This window comes from Zonotrichia albicollis, chromosome 3 (genome assembly GCF_047830755.1).
Source record: "Zonotrichia albicollis isolate bZonAlb1 chromosome 3, bZonAlb1.hap1, whole genome shotgun sequence".
Classification (NCBI taxonomy): domain Eukaryota; kingdom Metazoa; phylum Chordata; class Aves; order Passeriformes; family Passerellidae; genus Zonotrichia; species Zonotrichia albicollis.
In genome coordinates this window covers 3,319,191-3,343,096 of record NC_133821.1, presented here as the reverse complement: position 1 = coordinate 3,343,096, position 23,906 = coordinate 3,319,191, and the positions used below count along the sequence as shown (strand labels likewise).

At 39.0% G+C, this 23,906-nt stretch overlaps 1 protein-coding gene across 3 annotated transcripts in view; it reads right to left on the bottom strand.

The window, feature by feature from the left end:
* MSRA (methionine sulfoxide reductase A) overlaps positions 1-23,906 on the bottom strand; it is a 245,440-nt gene that overhangs the window by 217,403 nt on the left and 4,131 nt on the right. Inside the window, exon 1 of one of the 3 annotated variants that reach the window (XM_005493290.3) lies at positions 9,163-10,721. The exons of the other annotated variants lie outside the window; for them this stretch is intronic. The gene's annotated coding sequence lies outside the window, so the exon portion shown is untranslated. Of the gene's footprint in view, positions 1-9,162; positions 10,722-23,906 lie in introns of those variants that run through there. 3 annotated transcript variants of the gene reach the window in all.

Genomic DNA, 23,906 nt, shown 5'->3' with positions numbered 1-23,906 from the left:
AAGAACATTTTCTCCAGGCTCTTCAATTTCATACAAAGCCAATTTTATCTGAAACTGCTAAGCAGTATTCATAGGTTATGAATAAAACTATTTAAAGGGTAATCTAAGGGAGCCTTCCCATCAATATAAAAGCCATTGCACATTATACTGAGTTACTGGAGAAGGATATTTCTCATACTGCTCCCAAAGTGTGATTCCCAAACTAGGAATTGCAGCCTGGAATGTGGGATCTGCAGGTGATGCGTACAAAGCTTGATTTTCAGCTGTATCTCTGACAAGAAGTTTGAAGTCCTTCTCTGACAACCCACAGGAGCGAGGAAAAATCCTTTTTTGTATCATTTATTTTCTTATTGAGGAGCCAGGATTTGGGAGGGTTTTTTTAATACAGCAAGTGGGGTTTATTTGCAGGAAAAGATGGGAACATTTTCATCAACTGCACTGAATGTCTCATTTCCCCCTTCTGTAACTGCAGCATGTCTTTGGGGTGAAGCACCATGGAATGGTTTGGGGTGGAAGGGACCTCAAAGATCATCCAATCCCAGCCTCTGCCATGGGCAGGGACATCTTCCACTATCCCAGGTTGTTCCAAGCCCCATCTCCAAGGTGGCCTTGGACACTTCCAGGGATGCAGGGGCAGCCACAGCTTCTCTGGGCAACCTCCCCACCCTCACAAGGAAGAATTTCTCCATAATATCTAAGTTGGCTTCACAGCAAAGCCTCACAGCTTCCCAGTAAAAGGATGGAATTTTCCATGCTGCTACCATCTCTAGAGGATCCTTAAGAACAAGAACTTTGAGATGTGAGTGTCTGGTCCAGGAATACAAAAGGCCCCATCTGGACAGAAAATGGCAGGAAAAACTCAGGTGACTCCAGCAAATTCCAAATGAAGCAAATTGTGCAGATGCCCTTCAAGGCAACACAAAGACCAGTGGCGGTCCTGCCTTTCAGTTCATGAATGGTTTTAGGTTCACAGGAACTGCACTCCAAGTTTTCCATCAGGTATTTTTGACTTCTGGGCCACACAAGCCTCCCAGTCTCATCCTGAGACACACAAATGACAGATTTTATTTTATTTTATTTTATTTTATTTTATTTTATTTTATTTTATTTTATTTTATTTTATTTTATTTTATTTTATTTTATTTTCACACATCCCTCAGAAAGGTGAGTGAAGGATCAGCATGTCCCTCATTGCAGCATTAAACAAAAGCCAGCCTAAAGCTCAAAAGCACTTTTTAAATCTAGTAACTGCTTTCACTACCTAAATCTATAAACTTTTTACAGATAAAAATTACTTGTAACCAAAAAAAAAAAACCTGTGTATTTGAGGCAACATGAGAAACTGCAGCTCCCACCACAGGCTTTTAAGGAAATGCTTCACTACAGGGTAGGCAGACAAGGACTTTACACATTTCCTTGGTTTATTTTTAACTATTATAAGTGAAATTAGAATTACTTGCTAGTAAACAATTACAGAGTTTTTGGTCTAAATGTCACCCAGAAACTCAAACTGAAGCAGGTGTACAAACTGAGTTGAATATCAGAATATTTGGAAAAATTATCAGAAAAACAAAAAAATCTTTAAACAAACTTTACAACACCTGATTATAATGCAAAAATGTAAATGGTTTGATTATCTCAAAGAAGAACACAGGCAAAAAGTCTATTACTACATAGATATAGATATAGATATAGATATAGATATAGATATAGATATAGATATAGATATAGATATAGATATACATATACATATACATATACATATACATATACATATACATATACATATACATATTGTATAGATGCACACACACCCCTCTCATCTTTAAAAAATCTTCTACATGAAAGATTAAGTTTAATAAAACACACCAGTAAGCTAAGAATAATTTTTAAAAAATGCATATAAAGACATTGCAGTTACCCAAAACCAAAGGAAAGAAAAATTTCTTGAACATAAAGAAAAATTCAAATATGCTAAAAAATTCCAAGCAAGTAGAGGGTGCAAATAGCTTTAACTGACATGCAGCCATTATACAATAGGATTACTGACTCTTAATATGCTGTCCAAAATTAAATTAATTTAATTGGCTCTGTTCCCTCATACCCCAGGAACACAGGACAAAGATAAAACTCTCTTTCCCTGCCAGCACAGGAGGTTGATCATTTGCTACAAAGCATGGAGAGCAAGGAAAATCAATGCTGCAGAGTAAAAGAACTCTGTGTAACCAACAGATTTCTGTTCCTAACAGCAAAAGAAAAGTGACCATGAAAACTTGTCTGGAGTCACTTCTTGGCAAGACTTCACCTAAAAGCATTTTTTCTCATCCCCCCTTTCTTTACTGGCTTTCCTTCCTCCTACTTCTGTTGTTTTTTGCATTTTTCTCACTATCTCACTATGTTAATTTTTTTTTTCATTTTCAAACTACCTTTGGCTGCTGAATACCCAAAAGATTTGTTTCAATGAACTCCTTGCAAAGGAAGCCACAAAGAAAATCCAAGCCTTGCCACTCCAGGGCACGGGGCTGTGCACTTTCACAATGAGACACGGTCAGGAATATTTTCCAGTAATATCAGGCATAATTCCTGCCAGTGGGATTGTGCCACTACAGTCAAAAAAATTTCCACTTTGATGCAATTTATCAGAGAAAATCAATGTTTTTATCATGCTTCTTCTCTTATTCTTTTAATATTCAGTTATATGGAAGATCTTTTCATTGCAGTTTAGTGAACTCAACCAAACCATTCCAGTTTCCTCTGGCATTCAGTAAAAGTGCTGTGTCCGTATGAGGGAGACACTTTTCTTGGGATGTGATTAATTCCTAAACTGTGGATCTGAAAGTGTCTGAACCATCAGCCATGGACCAGGGAGGTGCCTCATCCCAGAGGATGGAAATAGGTGAGAGGAAATACCGCAGGCAAAATTCTCCACATTTCACAGACAGCTCAAAGGGGACGTCTGCAGTCAGGAGCACTGGGATTGTCTGTGATAACGACAATTCTGAGGACATTTGTCATGCAAGGGACACACAAGTTTCATGTAAAAAAATTACAACAGAGCACAGAAAACACTTCCCTTTTCAAAAATAAAAAAAGTAGAGTAAGAAAAAATCCTAAAAGTTCACAAAGAGTGATCAGAGCACAATGAACTTTGTGGCACTACAAGGTCATAAAATCCAGAGATGCTGCTGGATGAAAAAATCCTAGAATGGTTTGGGTCAGGAGAGACCTGAAAGTCCCACTCCCTGCCATGGGCAGGGACATTTTCCATTAACCCAGGCTGCTCCAAACCCTGTTCAAGTGGACTTGGACACTTCCAGGGATCCAGGGACAGCCACAGCTTCTCTGGGAATTCTATTCCAGGGCCTCACCACCCTCACAGCCAGGAATTCCTTACCAATATCCCATCTATCCCTGTCCTCTGGCAGTGTGCAGCCATTCCCTGTGTCCTGTCCCTCCATCCCTTGTCCCCAGTCCCTCTCCAGCTCTCCTGGAGCCCCTTTAGGCCCTGGAAGGGGCTCTGAGCTCTCCCTGGATCCTTCTCTTCTCCAGGTGAGCACCCCCAGCTCTCCAGCCTGGCTCCAGAGCAGAGGGCCTTCAGCCACTGGAACATCTTTGTCCTCTTGTCTCCAACCTTTCACACATGTCTGTGTCTTTTTATGCTACTTTTAGGGGAAAATTATTTAGAAGATTCTGTGTTTTTTTGGGAACTATTCCACCTGCAGCTCTATCAGCTTGGAATTAGATAATGACCAAAAGTGCCCAGCTCTGGCTGCTGACTCTGAGGGAAAACAGGAGTAATGAGTCCCACACATCCACACTGCAGATCCTGATGCTGGCCCAATTCTCTCATGACAGTCTAAAGAGACCATTTCAAGTTAAAAATCTTACAGAGTCACAGCTAAGACCACAAGAAAATGAATTTACAAGTTGTTAATTGGGCATCCATAAAAATATTATCCCTTTTCATCAAGACACATTGGGCAAAGTGCATCACTCTTAAAATTGTTGTCTGAAAAGTTAGAAAGGTTGGAGAGAACTGGAAATAGCTGGGCCTTTACATTAGCATAAACACATCAAATATTCATTACAGCTGAGCACTCATTATGTCAGCAGCTGAATTAAATAACAAGAATAATGTTTCCCAACTATAAAAATAAGTGCCACAACAGTCTCCTCAACCAGAGCAATTTTCAAAAGGACACAGTGAGACAGTGTTGCAGGAACCACATTGTTCCATTTGCTAAAACTGCTTCATTCACTACAAATATATTGGCTTTTAACAGTTCCTTTTCAGATGAATTTCTACCAAAGAGAAAGAATTATGTTCTGCAGCATGTATCCATATGAAAGGAAAAGCATTATACTGGGACAATGGGGTTTATTGCAACAGCAGAATGTATCTTAAATGCAAAATTATACCAACACTATGAGTTTACCAGTTTAATCATAGCTTAAAAAAAAATAAATACAGCAGACATTACAAAAACTCATTTATATGAAGTTCTTACACTGGGTGCACAAAAACAGAAAAGTAGAGCCAGAAGTGTAATGGCAGCAGAACAAAACATCTCAAGCCCTTGAAATGCATCACAACTGTGAACAACTAATGGAAAGACTTATAAAATATAAATATAAAGCCATAGATATAAACAAAAGCCATATAAAAGGTAGGTAATAAAACCATTAGGACAAGGAGGAATAGCTTTAAACCAAAAAAGGGTGGATTTAGATTAAATAGAGGGAACGAATTGTTCCCTCTGAGGGTGGGGAGGTCCTGGCACAGGGTGCCCAGAGAAGCTGTGGCTGCCCCTGGATCCCTGGAAGCATCCAAGGCCAGGTTGGACAGGGCTTGGAGCACTCTGGGACAGTGGAAAGTGTCCCTGCCCATGGAAAGGGTGACACTGGATGAGTTTAAGGTCCCTTTTAAACCCAAATGATTCCTCACTTCATGATTCCATCATGTCAATGAAAGCAACAAACCTTAACCAAGTAAAGAGGAGATCCTCTCTTTCCTTGAAGTCCTTCCTGCCTTCCCACCTCTATTTTTCAGAAAGAAAAGGGAAAATGAACAAAGATTTCACAGCCAAGGACAGACCAACACAACTCTCTCCAGCTGGGAACAGATTATAATGGAAACTCATGGGCAAACACCAGGCTGGTCTTAGAAATGGGAAAACTGAGGTTACAACAGGTTACAAACGCCCTGGAGAAGATTTTATCAGTGGATATCACCTATAGTTCACTGGAAGACTTCCCAACCTACCCTGTTCAATCATTTCTACCAACAGAGGTCAAAATATATTGAGATTTTTCTGAGTATGCTCCTCCTGAACCTACACATTTTCTCACAGTCTGTCCTCTCCACAGTCTCTGCAGGTGCTTTAATCTGGGATGGAATTTTTATTACCAAAATTTTCATTACCTATGGAAAATGAAAATTTGAATCATCTTAATTAACACTGTACTGTCTGTAGAGTTCTTAGTTTTTACTTTCTGTGCATTAGATGAACAAGAAACAGATTTTATTCCTATTCCTATCTGTAGGACTGGAAAAAACACAGCTCTGGGGCTTCCAAAACAAAACCACAATGAAATCTTTCATGGAGCAAAGCGCTTTTACTCTGTGTTTCCTCTTACACTGCACACTTGGTGTTGTGCTGAGGCGTAAAAGGGATGAAGGTTTGCATGGAAAAATCAATACAATGGAAACCTCTCAGTGCTCAAATGCAAAGTTTGCATTTGGAGAACGAGGACTAAACCCTTGTTATGTGTCAGAAAAAAAGAAGGAACTCTTACATGCATTATCCAAGAAGACGGTCAAAGAAATTTTCAACTTTGATGCAATTAAACAGATTAAAAAAAAAAAAAAAACATTTCTTTCATGCTTCTTCTCTTATCCTTTTAATATTAATTTATAAGGAAGATCTTTCCATTGTAGTTTAGTGAACTCAACCAAACCATTCCAGTTTCCTCTGGCATTCAGTAGAAGTGTTGTGTCCGTATGAGGGAGACACTTTTCTTGGGATGTGATTAATTCCTAAACTGTGGATCTGGAAGTGTCTGAACAATCAGTCATGGACCAGGGAGCTGCTGGATGTCCCATCCCTGGAAATGTCCAGGGCCAGGCTGGAAGGGACTTGGAGCAACCTGGGATAGTGGAAGGTGTCCCTGCTCAAGATCAGGGACTGGATATTCCCTGATTTCTCTTCTATTAATCTGCTGATTAATAAAATAACAGCACACAGAGCAAACCGTGCTGCAAACACTGTGCATTTCCTATCTTAAAACCCTAAAATTTACTATTACAGAGGCTGTAACTTCAGATAAACCAGAATTTGACACAGGCTGAAGAAGTCAGCAGCAAACAGGAGAAAAGATGACACAAAGATTCTGCTCGATCCTGGCAAACTTAGCAAAAATAGGTGATTAAACAAATGTAAAGGAAAGACAATAATGGGAATTTTTTGTGTGATTTATGATTTATCCCTAAAAACTTTTTCAATTCCATAGCATCCAATAAATATGGAAAAACTGCTGTATTGACTCAGAGGGACAGATGTACGCTGGGCAAAACTTATTTATAAAGAAAAATAGTAAAATAGAAAAATAGTGAAAACATGCATATCCATAATTATTAACAGTACAAGTTTCTATTATTTCTACAACAATTTCATTAAGAAAATTATCAGAATCAGTCAGATCCTAAACAACTGTAAGTTATTTCTCATCTATAAATATATGACAATATAACTTAAAATTGCTACAAATCAATATTTTTATATTCTCACAATTTTTTCTTCTATTTTCCAATTATTTATGGTCAATAAAGAGAGTGACTCAGGACTGATGGGACAACCGCCCAAATCATCTCCTAAAGGTGTTTATGCCTCCACAATGACTACAAGAGTTACTCAACTCACTTAAATGACATTTTAAGAGTTACAGTGGATGAAATAATATTGACTTTGCTCAAATTTTTTGTGGCATGGATAAAGACTGTGGCTTATATGGAATAAAGAAGTGGAATTCCACCCAAGTCAATCCCACTTTGCCAAGAGGAAACACCTTGGAATGGTGGACTACAAAATAAGCAATTATTCTGGATTAATGGTAAAGAATAAATGGAAAATGGAAAGAGCCTTAAAATATATACATCAAATATAACTTTTGAAATTTTTTTATTAATATCGTTATAGACACTGAGGATACCTCAGCACATGGATTTCTACCATATGCAGAATCTCAAGATAACCTCCCATGGCCATAGGAATGCAAAATAACACCCCAAACCTCTATAAACTGCATTTTAACATTTGTATTATTGTCCTACAACAATTTTTAGGGAGAATCCACAGCCATACTGAGAAATGCTCATCTCTTCCTTGGCCAATAACCACAGGGGTTCAGAGTAAGCGCTGATTTTTTAAAATGCTTTGATATATCAATATTAAAGGCACAAACTAAGCCCATTCCAGGCCCATTTTGATCTCAAACTACTTTGACACTAATTAAAACAGGAGAGTAAACCTTTGTTTATGTCCTGTTAATCACCACAAGTGAAATCAGACATTGGCCCATCACAGTATCAAATGTGATGCTCTAATGTGAAACATGATCTGTGATTTAATAACAAAAATGAACTCAAACCCCAACCACCAACCCTCATCTCCACACTGAAATATGCCACGTTAAGGAACTGCACAATCCAATCTAAAATAGATATTAATGATTCATTAAGAATTAAACACAAATTGTTAATTTATGAAGTTATTAAACCTATCCAATAATTAAGGATCATAGATGAATGGTGGCAATGAATAATCAGATTAAAGTATCCAGAAAAGTCCAGCTGATAAAGAAAATACATAAATACAATAAACCATTACACCAGAAATTCCATTTGCATGCAATCCAACCACTGTTCAGGTTCCAACCATTTAAACCTTGCTATTCCAATTTCATTTTTAAATTACCAAGTTGGGATATTTTCCAAAAAATTAGCACTTAGATGAACTTTCAAAATCAAAGAGTTCATCAGGAAGAAAAATATTTTATTATGTAGGCCAAAAGAAATGTGCAGTGGTGTGTATCTCATTTAGGAACCCAAAATGTACTGATGAGATATTTCAGAGATAAACAGTGTTTCCAGCATTGTAGGAACAGCTCCAAAATAACTTCAGTGAACACAGATGTTGAAATATTTGTACAAATATTTCTCTTTACAAACGCACTGCAAGCACCCACATGTTGATCATGTCTAAAACCTGAATTTATGAAATTATGTAGGCACTTGGGAGAGAAATACGGTTATTTTAATGTATCACTTAGAAATGTAATGGTCATTTTAATATTTCCCTTAGAGGCAGCACCATAAATGTTTTCTGTTGTTTTGAGTTTTAGTAGGGGCACCCAGTAAAGATTTGGTCTGGAATGCCACAATTAAAGAAAACAGCAAATGCTTTGATGCTGCACAGGATTTCTGAGAAATAATGGGAATTCCTTCCAGAATTCCCCACGGACAGGCAAACTTAGGGCACTGTTGTGATGCAAACTCAGCCCAGCACATCCCCGTGTCCCCAGGCACATCCCATGGCAATGCCTGCGCAGGAACAACAGACAAGAACCACACAGAGAGCAGAACTCAACTCCTCCAAACACTCCCCTTCCACCCAGGATCCATTTGAAATCCCCCACGGCACACCTATTCCCACACTGAGCTGCTGAGGATATCTTTTAAGGATTTTGAAAGGCAGAATAATAGAATTTTTTTCTTCAAAACTCCCCAAGAAACCCTATTAAAATGTTTCAGTGAACCAAATATTAATCACAAAAGCATCTTACCCACTGTTTAACTACAGCATCTTTCAAAAGGCTCACTGATGTAGTAAAAAAAAATCAGACAGATCTTGCTAAGAAACCAATTTAATGTAATATTAAGTAACCCAAGTTTTTGACATCATCAAAAAGGCCAGTTAATTTTAGCAGTCTCACAATCCAAATGCCACAGTTAAAACACAAACACATTCCTATTAAAAACCTTTCCATTAAGGTTGTTTCTTCCCTTCAGCAGGGAAGAATGAGGGAAATGCACTTGTGCAGCATGCCAGGAATTGCACATCTCAGGCTGAACAATCCAGTTTTTAAGGACAGGGTAATACTTACTCCAAGCGAAGCCGATCCATAAAAATCTACGGTTTACAGTTACTCCCTGAAATAATAATGCTGATTGTCACAGCAGCAGGAGGATAATCCCAGCACATCCAGGCCTAATAGGCAGTGTGATCATATTTGCTCCCAGGAAATCAGAAGGCAGGTACCTCTCTCCCTGAAAAACCAGGCACCTTTGCAGAAAACAATGGACTTTTAGGTCCTTCATTTTATTGAAATGGTGAAGCGTCCACGCTTCAGCCATCACTGATTTTTTTAGTCCATTTTCTTTTAATTCCTGAGAAAGGAGCCGATTTTTTTCACTGTTTGCAGCAAACAGGTCCTGTAACTACAAAACTGAAGTTTCCGTATCCAGTGCCATCAACTGTGTCATCTTCAAACATCCCTCACTTGGCAGCAGCCGATATTTTTCCATCTCTTGTTGCTTCTAAAAGTAGAAAATTCAGCGATTCCAGAGGCTCTCTAGGAAGATGCACTGAAGGGAATGTTTGAGAGCAGGAGCAGAATAACCATGCTCTGATTTTGCCCTTCAGGCACAGCCTGGGTATCTTCGGCGTGTCCTGCTGGGTCTTCAGGTTTGTCCCCAAAGGCTGGGACATGGAGCCAGGACAGCACCAAGCAGCAAAAACAAACGTTGTGGCTTTAAGAACGTACTCACTTTTCTATTGAAGTCACAACTTTCTCTCTACTCTTACTTCACTGCTGGGTCAGATGAAATCTTTAAGGAGGTTCCATTAAAAGTTCGTTTCTGTTGAGAGAAACGCCGGAATTCCCGTTCCGAACGTATTCCGAAGGAGGTCAGGTTCGGTTTTAAAGCATGTTTGTGTCGATGAAAAGTTTTTGTTTTGCTGCAAAAAAATGAAAATTCTCCCTTTTATTTACACATTCCCTCTGCAATCTTCCAAGTTACTCGGCTCCCTTACAGTTTAATCAGACATAGGGAAAAAAAAAAAAAAATCACCAAATATCGTATTTCCCATATGTACAAACTGACATTGTGGAGGCTCCATTAAAAGCTTTTATTTCTCTGCTCACTGCTAACTGGACGTCATTTAATGTCACCACCACTTCCCAAGAGCCCAAGAGACTTAAAAAGCGACGGAAGTTTGAAAACCAAAAAAAAAAGTTGTGAGTTTTTCTGTACCCCAGGACGGTTTTCTTTCGCGAAGCTCAAGCCGAGACAGCAGACAAAAGAAGCTGATTTGACTGAGCCGTGCCAAGTCTTGCCTTTTTTTCTTCCCTCGCCTCGCTCGCTCTCTCGCTCTCTCGCTCGCTCGCTCCCAGCATGGCAACCTTCCCGAGCAGTCTTGGCGGAGCTCCAGCCTGTGCCAGCCTGTCTGAATCCTTGTTTTCCAAAAAGATGCTCTTTGCGAATCAATTAATAGATTTCCAAACAGGAAACTGTGGGTCAGTAACCAAATCTTGGCACCAACAGCAGCTTCTCCTGCCAAATCGGCTTTATAGATTTCATGGTTGCCTACCTTTTACAATGGATGCAACGTTTGTGCTCCCGGGATCGTGGAGCACTGGAAGCCATTCCCTGTTCTCGCAGGGATAAGAAATCTGCTCGCTAAAAATGTCCGCATGCGACACATGAACAACCTGCAGTAAATCAAGACTCTTTGGAAGGCGGGCGTTATGTGTAATTTTAATAAGCACCAAATACTCCTTAAAATAATGTGTTTTCATTCTCTCCTCCCCAGAATCATGGGAAGGTGCCAGGAGCAGGAGACGTATAGATTTGAATTAAGATCACACTCAGAAAGTCACGCACGTTTTAACTTTATCCAAACTCCAGCTTGAAAACAACCAGTCTTCTCAGTTCCACCATTATTAAAAATCAGCTGAAAACTAATAAGAAATCGGATCCCAGCTCACACACAAAAAATCTCCCCACATCCATAGATCCAATGATGTAATCTGTTAATTCAACAGCTCAAGTTCTTGTGGCAATCAGAGCAGAAATGGCTCAGCATTAACAGTCAATTCTGGTGGGAAATTTTCAGATGTGTTGCAAGACTTAAAGGATAGAAAATTATATTTGGAACTTCATTCAAGATATTCTAAATGACAAGAATTCATGTGAGGAAAATTACAGGAATAAACTTTCTTTTATCTTCAAGCTATTTGCCAAGGCAAAATGCCAACTTTTTAAAATACATGCATTACATTAATGAGCTAAATAGAATATTCTGAGGGAAAAAACCTTCCTGAAATGTTTAATTTTCTAAGTTTATTCAACAGGGAGTCTCAGAAGTTCCCAGGATCATAGAATGGTTTGGGTAGGACACTAAAGACCATCCAGTTCCACCCCCTGCCATGGCCAGGGACACCTTGCACCATCTCAGGTTGCTCCAAGCCCTGTCCAACCTGGCCTTGGACACTTCCAGGGATCCAGGGGCAGCCACAGCTTCTCTGGACAACCTGTGCCAGGGCCTGCCCACCCTCACAGGAACAATTTCTTCCGCCAGTATCCAAGGAAATCCCTCTCTGTTTCTAAAGGTTCTGTTCTGTCAGAGATTGGGTGACCTTATCTAATGTTTTTTTTAATAAAAACAGGTTCATTCTCTGCCCTTCAGACCTCAGACATCCACACAACGTTCCCCTTGTGTGACTGTAACAGACCCATCCATGTTTCTCCCAGTAGCCTCCCAACTCCAGAAGAAACACCATCAACTTAAAAATCACATTTTTGCCTCAAAATATTGCACACACTCTCATTTCCATTTGCACCTTGCATTCTCATGACAGGGCCAACTTGGGGAAAAAAAACTATGTATAATCTTTCTATTTCTTTTCTTTGTGCACTTGACAGCAAACTCTAACGTGTCACTTTGCCTTTACTGAAAGACCATCAAGCATCAACACAGGAACAGAAAGATCTCATAGAAATTATTGACAGTGGAATTAACTCTGAAAGGCTACACCACTGCAGCAGTCACTATTAAATGTTCAGCTTTTAATTAGTTTTCCTTCAAAAAATGTACATATTGACAACAGGGGACTTCAGCAATACTAAAAAGATATAAAAAATTCCAATAGAGATGAACTATTTTAACTATTCCTTCATTACTCTTAGTGAAATTTAAGGGAGTAAAAACAAATATATTCCTGAGCAGCAAAATGCTTTCCTGAAAAGAATTTGCTAACAGGATGAAGAGCCTTATTTTATCCCTCAAAATACTGCTCCAAAGGCAGTGGACCCAACAAAAGTGGATTTCATGTTCAGGAACGAGTCCACTCTTCCTACCTTAAAGCCTTTTGTCCAAGGTGTATTTTACTGCAGCTCTAATTCCCTCTCTAATTCCTAATTCCCTCTCTCTTCTTAAGGACTCCAACTGCACCACTCCACTGGAATTGCTCCCAGCTCCTCTGTGACATCTTCCAAGATGCATCCTCCAGCCCGAGGTGTTGCTATCTCTCAATGGAACTCATTTCCCCTCCTTCACTTCTCCTCCTTCACATAAAGAAGTGTCCAGCCCAATGAACTGAGCATATAGTAACCTCCAGACAGGAAGAAAACATAAAACTCTCTCCACACCTTGTTTTGGGCCCTTTTTTCATGTTTTCTGCCTGGTTTTCACTGTGTTCCCCCCTCAGCTTCTCCAATTTGCTCTTCTTGTTGTCTTCCACAGTTCTGAAGTCAGTCCTTTCCTTTCCTTTCCTTTCCTTTCCTTTCCTTTCCTTTCCTTTCCTTTCCTTTCCTTTCCTTTCCTTTCCTTTCCTTTCCTTTCCTTTCCTTTCCTTTCCTTTCCTTTCCTTTCCTTTCCTTTCCTTTCCTTTCCTTTCCTTTCCTTTCCTTTCCTTTCCTTGAAATTTCCTTTCCTTGAAATTTCCTTTCCTTTCCTTTCCTTGAAATTTCCTTTCCTTGAAATTTCCTTTCCTTGAAATTTCCTTGAAATTTCCTTGAAATTTCCTTTCCTTTCCTTTCCTTTCCTTTCCTTGAAATTTCCTTTCCTTTCCTTTCCTTGAAATTTCCTTTCCTTTCCTTTCCTTTCCTTTCCTTTCCTTTCCTTTCCTTTCCTTTCCTTTCCTTTCCTTTCCTTTCCTTTCCTTTCCTTTCCTTTCCTTTCCTTTCCTTTCCTTGAAATTTCCTTTCCTTTCCTTTCCTTTCCTTGAAATTTCCTTTCCTTTCCTTTCCTTTCCTTTCCTTGAAATTTCCTTTCCTTTCCTTTCCTTTCCTTTCCTTTCCTTGAAATTTCCTTTCCTTTCCTTTCCTTTCCTTTCCTTGAAATTTCCTTGAAATTTCCTTTCCTTTCCTTGAAATTTCCTTTCCTTTCCTTGAAATTTCCTTTCCTTTCCTTGAAATTTCCTTGAAATTTCCTTGAAATTTCCTTTCCTTGAAATTTCCTTTCCTTGAAATTTCCTTGAAATTTCCTTTCCTTGAAATTTCCTTTCCTTGAAATTTCCTTTCCTTGAAATTTCCTTTCCTTGAAATTTCCTTGAAATTTCCTTTCCTTGAAATTTCCTTTCCTTGAAATTTCCTTTCCTTGAAATTTCCTTGAAATTTCCTTGAAATTTCCTTTCCTTGAAATTTCCTTTCCTTGAAATTTCCTTGAAATTTCCTTTCCTTGAAATTTCCTTTCCTTGAAATTTCCTTTCCTTGAAATTTCCTTGAAATTTCCTTGAAATTTCCTTTCCTTGAAATTTCCTTTCCTTGAAATTTCCTTTCCTTTCCTTTCCTTGAAATTTCCTTTCCTTTCCTTTCCTTGAAATTTCCTTGAAATTTCCTTGAAATTTCCTTTCCTTGAAATTTCCTTTCCTTGAAATTTCCTTTCCTTTCCTTGAAATTTCCTTTCCTTGAAATTTCCTTTCCTTTCCTTTCCTTGAAATTTCCTTTCCTTTCCTTTCCTTGAAATTTCCTTTTCTTGAAATTTCCTTGAAATTTCCTTTCTTTGAAATTTCCTTTCCTTCCTGCACAAAGTCTATGGATTTTCCTTGAAAGGATGCACTAATCCAGTACTCAGCTTCCATATAACTGGACCTGACACCAGGTTCTGTATTAGTGACTCCATAAAGCGCTTTTCTACCCTCACATGTTTCTCCTGAGCATTCTCCTCTCTCCAGCTGTGCTACTGACGTTTCTTTGATGTTATTCTCTTCCAATGCACAAAATATGGAAAGAGTCAAATTCCTCATAATTCCAAATATTTTTCTATCCATTTCCTGTCCAAATTTGACCACCTTTGATGTTTACTATTACAGAACCACATGAAGCTGTCTCCTTCAACACCATCTATATCCCCATGTTCAGAGAAAAATCCCCAAATTTGTCCTTTTGCAGTATCCCAGCTATCACTGGTCCTTCTTTGAAGAATTAGGAAAAAATTAATATTGATTTGTGCCTTGGTCATCATTCACTTCAAATTTTTTTTCCATCTTGGACTTGATGATCTCAGAACTCTTTTCCAGCCTTAATGATTCTGTGATCTTTTATGCATTTTTACCTTCATGGCCCTGGAATTTGTTTATTTAAAATTCTCCCAGTGAAAGCCTCCTATTGTCATCACATTCCCTTTTATCCAGGGATTTTTCCATCTCTCTCAAATGCCTCTTTGTCTCCCCAGTGGGGTACACCTGGACACCTGTCCCTGTGCACCTGCGAACTGACAAGGATTTCCCTCCTCCCAAGTGGAAAACTTCAGAATAGAAGTAGTAACTCATTCATTTAAGCTGTTCTGTTTGGAATACAACCCCAAAAAGTTACTTTCAAATGTCAGGTATAGCTTTTACTTCCCTTTTTCTCTTCCTTGCTGGACCCCTCAGTGCCATGGACCAATGAAAGCTGTGTAATGCTTCATCTGGACCACATGACACGAGGTCAGTCTGGCTGTGACGGTCCCCAAAATATTTTATTTTAAAAATAAACACATTGGAATATCTGGTATATCAGGGCTAACTCTATCAGTCTTTCTGCTATTACACTCCTGTTATCATCTGTGGGCATTCCATTAGAGATAAGTGAAGCCAATGCCTCTGAGGACAAGCCAGAGGTTTTTTAGGAGTCTAATTTTGGAGCCAGATGCTTTGCTGATTTATTATTGAAGGGTGAAAGTGCATCACGTGATAGAAAAAGGCTCCTTTTACCTGGGCTGTTCACACAGAGATGATGGCAAAGAATTTCCTATGGACTCTCTACTTTCCTGGGTTTTGTTATTAAACAGCCAAACACTGGGGAAGCTCTAAGAACATATAAGTGACTGTAGCTGTCACACAGAGACCAATTAAATGAAAAGGAATACTGAGAGAAGGAAAAAATGAAGGAATATTGCAGCTACCCAGAAGAGGCAAGGGAAGACAGTGAGAGCTGAAGTCAACATTTCAAGAATTAACCAAATAAAATGAAAAAAAAAAATACAAGAACACAAGAATAAAGGCCTATAAATGCATGGAAAACATGGAAAATGAAGGACTAGACCTGCAAGGGCCTCGAGTCCTGCAGATTCCCAAGGTCAGTCAATAAAGTAATCACCTTTGGCAACTTCTTTTGCAGTTTTGCACATCCCCAATTAATTCTGGTCCAGGATGGGCTGAGTCCTCCTGGCAGCTGCCCCCCTACTAGCTGCACTTACCATTTATCATTTTGACACCATCATATATGCCTGTGTTTTTCTCCATGCCATGGAAAACATTAGCCCCAGGAATGGAGAGCTCCAGCCGAATTCAGGTGAAAATCAAAGAAGCGGATCCGCGAGCCCGGTGGGTTTAGGGCTGGCACTGTCCCACTGTGGGGTGGAGTCCTCCAGCTTTGCAAAGTGAATAAATGACAAGACCAAACTCTATGGGAAGCTGTCAACAACCTCCTAAAATCACTGTGGGATTATCCTTCAACTGCTCATCATGTGCTGGCATTCTGCCCCAATTTTAAATTCCAAATCCATGGGTCAATCTCCACTAAATGTGCTCTTCTTCAGTTCTTTTAAGACCAGATTGTTTCCAAGCAGAATTTGCATTCCTAGGTTAAAATATTTTCCCATTCTCTCCATCCAATACCACCTAGAATGCTTCCAATTTAAAGTGTAACATGGATTTTTAAATACCATTGGTACCATTGTTTATTATCTCCTTTTAATTCTCAGGAGAAAAACAGTTACAGGCAGGGATGAGTGGCATTTAAAAAGTGATTGCAGTATGCAACACAAAAAAAAAACTGAGGTAGAAATAGTTTTTCTTAATAAAATCCACTTACAGTCAACTTGGGTGGAGTGAAAACAGACTTGTGGCTAGAAATTCTCAAATATCTTCAATTATTATGAAAATGGAGGCTCTAAAAAAATCAAGTAACTAAGAGAATTCATCCAAAATTTGGTCCAGTTAGCCTATCATAATTCCAGGTATGAGGAATAAGAACATATACTTTGTTTTGCACTAATAAAGGAATTTATTGTAAAATTCAGGTACGAAGTGCTTTGTGTTCAATAATGGAAGTTTCACTAATTCAATATTTTAAATGGTTCTACAGAGATCAGTATCTCAGAATTCCTCATCTTCACCCAGTCATCAGCCCAGAGGGAGCTGGGTTTTCCTCATTTTCCAGTTCCATTATACTTAATACTTTCACAACAGGAATACCTGGGAATGTCTGTGCACAGGTATCCAAAAGGATAAAATACACATTGGTGTTTTTTTTGCCTCTCATTCCAAAAGTTTGCTTTTACTTATTGTAAATAAATCAAACACTGAGAAGGTTTTAATTGGTGTGTGAATGTTAAACATGAAGATGACTCCTTAAACAAGGACTTGAGGAGAAATGAGTTAATGCTAAAGGGTGAGTGTGGGAGTGTGCAATTCCACACCACCAAGGACTGGATGGAGGGACACTCAAATCCTGCTGATGGCTCCTCCACATCCCATCCTCTGGACTTGTGTCACCTGCCCAGGCACAGCCAACAACATCCAAAACACAAAGTTGTGCCCAACTGTCAACTGGGAATGGTACCAAATCCAGGAATTTCAGAGGAATTTACTGGTTAATCAAGGAAAGGATTAACCTTTCCAAAGAAATCAATATCCAGGATCTCTCCAAGGATTTAAGGATGATCTAAATCATCTCCATGTCCCCAGCCAGGGGCACATTCACAGTCACAGAAACAATCTGCAATTCCCACCCTGGAATGCAGTGTGAAGCTGCATCCAGCTTTTCCTGAGTGGGATGGGATCCTCCTCCAGTAAAAGACAGCATCTTTCAGGTCATTTGAAAAGCAATTGATGGCTAAGAATGGCACAAGGGACCAGCAAGAAGTGCAGACAACTGGTTACAGAACAAATTCATTAAAGACACTCAATGGGAAGATATGAGGTGTGAGGTCATATCCCAAATCCTTTCAGTGCTCAAAACTCAGGTTTTAAACAGGAATTCTGCTCAGCTGCCAACAACATGAGAAGACCTTTCAGAAGCAGAATTTCAGAACTGAATGTGGCAAACAGAAGGGCTGTTGGTCCTGCTGCTCCATTCCAGAGGATGCAGCTGGACTACAGAGCAGTTATACCTATTTATGACTGGATTTATGAAAAATGCTAACAAAGTGGAGGGTCAGAACATCCTAAAACTCTTTTAAAAAGGGATCTTCTCTAAGTTCTGACTTTCTCAAATTAATATCTTAAGAACCAACTATAAATTTATCTCCAAGTCATCTTATGAGTATTTTTTTCTTCATATAAAGACATATTAGAACATATTAGGACATTCTGCTGAAGAATCCATCCTCTACATTTGGTTTGCATGCTCATTTCTTCCTTTTCCTGTTCCATTTCTGAGTGGTAGCTTGGAACATTGTCACTCAAGATCCTACTGAAATGAAGCAAACTTCTTCTTCTACTTTATTAGAAGTTGTCTAAGTGCAACCTCTTCAGCATGAGATTTTATCTCTGCTGTCCCCAGGACAAGCTCAGTAAGTACAGAATAAGGTTTGCATATCCTTGTTTAGGGTAAGAAGAAGAATCTTTAAGGAAGAACATAAACAAAAAAAGGAAGAAATATAAATAGTCCACATGGACCCCATATATTGTCATGTTATCTCTGGTGCATTTATTTTGATTCTGATGATCATATATGAAATCTTATTGCAGTTTGCTAAATCAGCCACTGATTCCCTGACTTGGAATTTTGCCCTTTTTTAAAATGTAAAGTCAACATTTGGGAGGAGCAGATGATAGCAAATATTTTTTCTCCAAGAGGAGCAGATCAGCTGCCAATCTACTGATCCCAATCTCAGTGATCTCCTGAAGTCCCTTCCGGCCTGGATCATCCTGAGATCCCATTCTGCCATACACAGGTACCAGTCCATGCCAGTCCCACCAGGAGCTGTCTGGAGTCATCCCTCTCCTCCCTCAGCTGTTAAGTCATCAATGCCAGACTCCCTCGATTCCTGCTCCCACTTTAGGAGTGCTGGGATGAAATTTTCAGGAGTTGAATGTTTGATGAACCAAAAACTACCTTTCCGAGCCTGGAAATGGTGATGGGCAATGTCAGAAACACAAAGACACTTCCACTGTCTGTCCCTTGCACAACACTGCTCATTCCTCACTGGGTTCCTAAAAGTTTTGTGCCAGAGGCTCAGGCACCAAATCCCTACCCCCAAAGTCCTCAAGTCTAAACAAACTTACTCAAGATGAGGGATTTCTGTCTCATATTGAGGACACTAAAAAAATTTGTTCCTGCTGGAGTTCTGCTTCTCAACCATTCCTAAAATGTGGGCATTCCTTAAAGCATCTCTGGAGGCTCCTACAAAGTCAAAATCCTGACCAACCAAGCCCAAACTACAGTAAAAATACAGGTATCATCTACCTGGCCGAATTTCTCAACAGAAAATAACATTTTATATTCAAAATAAAGACCCAAACAATCTCCACTAATTCCAATTTTGCCTTATATGCAACAGGAATTAAATACAAGCAATACATCAGAAACTCCAATAACCATCCCTGGATTGTGATGGGTTTTATTTATCTGATTTGTACTAAGGGCTTATTTATGTGCATTATTTTAATTGTACTGGAAATTTAAATGCAAGTTTCATACCTATCATAAAAATTTGCAACAAAATAAGTGCAATAATCAAATGTATCCATATCACACAAATTCCATACATAATAATTAAAAGATAAGCAGGGAAGGATAAAGCAATGCCTATCACATAATAAATTACAAAACAAATAATTAAATAATTGCAAAGTAAAAATAAATTCAATAAAAAGTACATAAACCTGAAGTTAAGGCAATGTACACCACTGTAATTTGAAGGTATAAATTTGACAGGAAGACATTAATTAAACCAGAGAAGCTTTTAAAGCTGAAAAAATTCAAAAGGAAGTATTGTACATGAAAGAAACAGAGAAAGACTAAGACACAGGAATTAGTACCTGAAATATTCAAGCTACCTTAAATCTGCCTTAAGGACTGTTCTGCACTTATGTTCTCTCAAATCAATTAAAGTGAAGAGTTTTATTATTTACTCCTTGTGTGTTCTGAAGGAACTAAAGATGCTGCACCTCTGCATCTCCATGTGTAAACAGCTTCACTCTCATTTGGATAACCTGACTTTGGAAATTCATTAATTATTAGCAATATTGTATACCAGCATGAACCAGGAAAATCAAAGAAAGTGAAGGAAAAAACTTTGATTCTGTGAACTGGTGTTTGGTGTAGAGAGTTAAATAAAAATATAGCTTTTGACCCTGGGTAATAAATAAATTTTTAAAAAATTAAAGGCTTTATACTGAATATCAGCTACATGACAGGTCATTAATAGCAAAGCCAGGGCTCTGTCTGTGGCTGGTTATCATACAGACACCTCCATGTGAGCTGGTCACTGGACCCTCCTGCAGCCAGTGGAAGGAAACAGCATTTTGGGCACTGTTTCCCTGATTTAAATGTCTTTTGATGAACCAAAAGCACCAGTGCCTGTTCTACCTGTGACAGCCAAACTCTGGATATTCCTGCAGCACCACCCAGCCCCTTCCAGTGCTCTGTCCCACCCTGTTCCTGCTGCAATGGAAAGTTTGCCCCACACTCTCCTACCTGCTGTGGAAAGAGAAGCAGTGGGAAACCTAATTCCGTGTTTGTACCTGGGATATTCATTCATTTAATTATGGAGGAACATGTGGGATCCAGGGCACAGCGTTACCTAAATGTGTAGTGCAGTGTCATTCCTGCACCAAAGATAAATGGACAGAATCAGTCAAAGCAGCCAAATGTATCCTAGGATGTTGGGAAGGATGAAAGTTTGACAAGAAAGTCTCACAGATATGTAGATTTTTAAATGTAGAGTCTGATGAAGGAACAGAGATGGAAGCAAGTTTTGATATAGAAGAAAATAATTGCTGAGTCTTACTGGCTAACCAAGGAGACAAAGGGTGTGTTAGTTAGAAGGGGGTTTTATGGCTTAGAGCAAAGGATAAACCCACCTCAAACAAGAAGATGTTTTTACCAAGCAGAAAGAAGCATAGGCAAACAAGGCAGCAAAGGTGCAAGTAGAAAAAAGGTCTCAGAATTTTCCACTGCAAGGAAACTGAATAACAACTTCTAGCTTAAACTGTAATGTACTGACTTTTAGTGATTGAAGAATAATAATATGAATATGGGAATTATAGTACTTATGATAGGCTATAAATAAAAGTTAAGGTATAGATTGGCTCTACTGTATTAAGATGCTCAGCAAAGAAAAGTATAGAATGTACTGTAACCAAAACCAAAGGGTCTCCAGGCCTGCCTGCAGCTGGAGCACAGCTGTGGGCACAGCTCTGTCACCCACCACCCTGGGCTGCTGTAACCTCTTAGATGGAATAAACTGCATTTTGGAGAGCCCCTGGAGTCCCACATCCCTCATTTCAGTTCTTACACTAGGACTCAAACAAAATCAGATACAATATTCCTAGTCAGGAAAAATAACCTGAGTAAATATAACCTTGTTGTTTAACTCTCATAACTGATAGGTTTAACACCCCAAATCTGGCAAATTCACACATTTACAGCCCTTTTCAAAACAGCAGCAACGAGAAACTCCTGCACCCTGCGCACCACAACCACCTTCACCCAGGAATAATTATCCCCTTTTATTACACAACTCTGAACGATCCCCTCAGAGCAGCATCCACACACAACCCTCTAGGTAAAGATCCTCTGCATTCCTTTTTCATTTCGGAGAGGGAAATTACAGCACGAGCACGAGAAGCCTCCAGCAAGGCTCATTTGGATGCACGAGGCTGCCAGTTGGGTGAAGTTTCTCCCCATTTAGGCGCTGCTGTCTCCCAGCAACCCGGGCTGTTGCCAGGAGAAGCCCCGGGAGCGCTTCCTCCGCACCCCCCGGCTGTGAGCCGCATGCTAAGCAGAGCTCCAGGAACTCCAGGGACTCGAACAACACATTTGTATTGTTTTCTCCACTTTTTTTGTTGTGTTTTTTGAGGGTGTTTAGTGATGAATGATGTCACCCTTTCTCTCGGGATGCAGTGAGAGGTGATAAGGAAGCACAGGGCGATTCTGTCAAGGTTATTCCACCTCAAAAGCAGCATTTGGCAGCTGGATGTGCAGCTCTGTAAATATGTTTCCTGTATGCTTTCCATCTCTCCAGCATCCTCTGTGCCTGTTAACTTCCTCTGTTAACAGGGGTTGCTGTTTCCCAGCTGCCAAGAAAACCACATGCAAACAACAGCAAAAAAAAAAATCTCTTTATATTGACTTAAATCTTTGCTTCTCCTTGCAGCACCTTCCAAAATGTAAAATGCAACGGGGGGGGGGGGGGGGTTAAAAGCAATTCCTGTTTTTCCAACACAAGCACAATATTTACAGCTGTACAGTTGGCTTGAAAATTAGGTGTTTAGTGTGTGAATATAATTACCTGACAAAGCGCACAAAAAAAACTAGATAACTGAAAAAAGCCATGATAGGCAGGATTTCCAAGGAAATTCATCCTGGTTGTACCTGTAAAGAAGTTGTAACCACAAATTTGAGAAGTCTTTTCAGATAATAAACAATCACTGGGGTGAGGTGTTTTCTCTGCTGTGCATTCTGCTTTCAATCTTGGCATACACAACAAAATTGTAATGAAATTTAATAATTTATGGAAATTGATGGCTTGAGTGTGTTAGAGGCAAAAACTGTCTCCTAGAATGAAGAAATAAGTAATTAACTCTTCTGAGTTAGAAAGGTAAATTGCAATTTGCAAAGTGCTAAATCACATATGACATTGTTACTCAACACACTCCTGCAATGGAAGTCAAGTCTCACATTTTTTGGCCCATATTTCATAGAATCTCAATAAAAATTGACAACTAATTAATTCATTATGTAGAACTGTACCACATAAACAAAGTGGTGGAAATTTTGAAGAAACAAATCCTTCTAAACCTTAAAGATGAACTTTATTTTGAGGTTTTGTCCTGAGGCATGATCTCAAGAATCTTTATTTTAGACCTAAAATACAGTGATACTGAATTCATGTCTGAAAAAAATTTTGTATTTGCTCATTATTACAAATTCTTTTAACCAGTAAAGGAAATGAACATGAATATTTCTTATTTTATTCCTTATTTTGAGGACATCGTTTAATGGTGAGTGGAAGTACCAGACCATGGAAGTATCAACCAAACCACAGGCCACTGGTTTGACCACAATAATTTCTGTTCAGTGTCTTAAGAATGGTAAAAAAGGACTAACAGGGAGAACATGTGGATCCTCTGTCAAATGACATTTTTAATCAATGTTTTCTTTAAAGAGCGTGATCTGATTCAAGCAAGAATTAATTCATGGCAATGCTGTGCTTTTTTTTTCTTTTTTTACATAGAAGGTCAGACTAAAATTCACCATGACCTCCTTCACATTGGTAATTACTGCTCTATTAATCTTTAGCTATAAAGCTAAGAGGCCTAATGGGTTTAGACAATCCTAAGGCTCTCTACCCATGAGCTGGACTTTCTCTGCCTCAAAAAAGTCACTACAAATGTGTAAGAAGATATTCTCTGACATTGTTCATTAGGAACAGTAGGAAAAACATTATTTTCATTTATTACACATTGGTACCTCAGGATATTTAGCAGAAAAAACCTCTATGTGTGTATATGTGTGTGTATAAAAATATATATATATATATCTCAATGTCTACATTCATAGGCTCCTTGACTACTGCTCCTACCACTGTCATAAAATAAAACAGTTCATTAAATAGTGTAAGCAATAAATCCTCACATACTCAGAAAACACAGCCATGTTTCAGCAGCAATCAAACTAAAATTAACTCTGAGAAGTAGAGTTACACTAGAAAGGTACGAGCAATAAATAATGTGTGTTTTTACTATAAAGCACAACACCTTATTGCACCATTATACAAGGATATGAAAGAAGTAATTTAAAAAATGAATGCAGATGCTCTATTGCAAGGAAAGAAAACTGCACAACAAACTCTAATTCCCAGATTATGAAATTTGAACACCACCTGATAAACTCAATTTGCTTACAAAAAAAGTAAGTGATGTTTGCTAATGTCTGTACTCCTTTCAGCTAATGCAGAGCAGTTTATCCAGGTCTAACTGCATGATTTTCTTGGATCCTCAGTGTGCACTAACATCTCTGGAACTTCAGCCTCCCTCCAGATAAACTTTGGGAAGAGCCCGGTGCTCCTCCACAGGGATCTCAGCAGTGGCAGCAGCACTTTTGGGAGCTCTGCTGTGGCAGATGGAGCTGCTGCAGCACAAAGGAGCTCCAAGGATGTTTCATTCCATCAGGATGAGGAGCAGGGAATCAA